This window comes from Maniola jurtina, chromosome 19 (genome assembly GCF_905333055.1).
Source record: "Maniola jurtina chromosome 19, ilManJurt1.1, whole genome shotgun sequence".
Classification (NCBI taxonomy): domain Eukaryota; kingdom Metazoa; phylum Arthropoda; class Insecta; order Lepidoptera; family Nymphalidae; genus Maniola; species Maniola jurtina.
The window spans coordinates 10,178,632-10,179,781 of NC_060047.1; positions in this window are offsets into that span (position 1 = coordinate 10,178,632).

A 1,150-nucleotide genomic window follows, 5' to 3' on the forward strand; every position below is an offset into this window, starting at 1 on the left:
GCTACAGTTAGACCCTTAGTTCTACTGAGCTTAAAGCTTGTCACTGAAAAAAAGTGTAATCTTATAGACCTCTTCTTAGTTAACTATGTAGTAAGTCTCGGTAGGATAGGTATTCCGAACCAGTGGAAGATGCATTTGACGATTCGAAAGTACTTGTAAAATTTAATAGAATAAAAAGTGTTTTGATTTTGTTAATAACGGAATAATTTTGTTCAATCTAAAAATTAAGAACCCCAAAAAATAAATAAAGATAAGTAACCACTTTGATATCCTCAAATCTTTTAAAAGTTTTAAACTGATCTGAGACTAGTGCCTTTGGTATTCGGTTTTACAGAAAATCTTGAGAATACCCTTGGATACTATTGAATAATTAATTTCTGCTTTTTGGCCTCGTTATTTATTTATTTCTCTTCTTTCTCTCTCTCTTAATTGTTTTGTTTAAAATTACAAATCTCTAGTTTTTCGGCAGAGTTAGTTTAAAATCGATTATAGAAGGATCTTTAGAATTGGATAGGTTTCCATTTAAGATGTCTGTATTCTAAAGAATCTATTAATAACCACTAACACATACGTGTATCTACGGCAATCCTTGTAACATTCGCTGGCTGTGGATAATTACTGGCTAAAGTCAAAGAGATAAATACAAGGGGACGCTTCTTCCCACCTTGCACACCTGTCTACGTTGCTTTCAACAATGCCACGGACAGATCGAAGTAACGAAACATTGACCGAGAAGGTGATTCGAGACGAAATCACGATTTACGAAGGATTGAGGCTGACGATATACAGAAAGTGCAAAATTCAGTTCTAATTAGTGATTCAATGTCAATATCCATTGCTAAATGGTTATTATTATTAGAGCCTGTGACAGATATTCTAACACTAAACTTCCTACTGAATATTAATGTGTCCATAATTTAACGTGCCAGATTATTTTAAATGAATTTATTATACAAGCAATATTATTCTTGTGAAATATTGAGAAAAATGTTGTACAAAAAAACAACTGAAAAGTAAATAATGTGTAAAGATGTAGTAGACAGGATTATTGATAACTTGTTACTTGATATTTGACTTAATTCACAAAATAATAATGTCGACGACATAAAAAGTTGTGTGAATTTAAGAGGAATTATTTAGAAGTACTCGT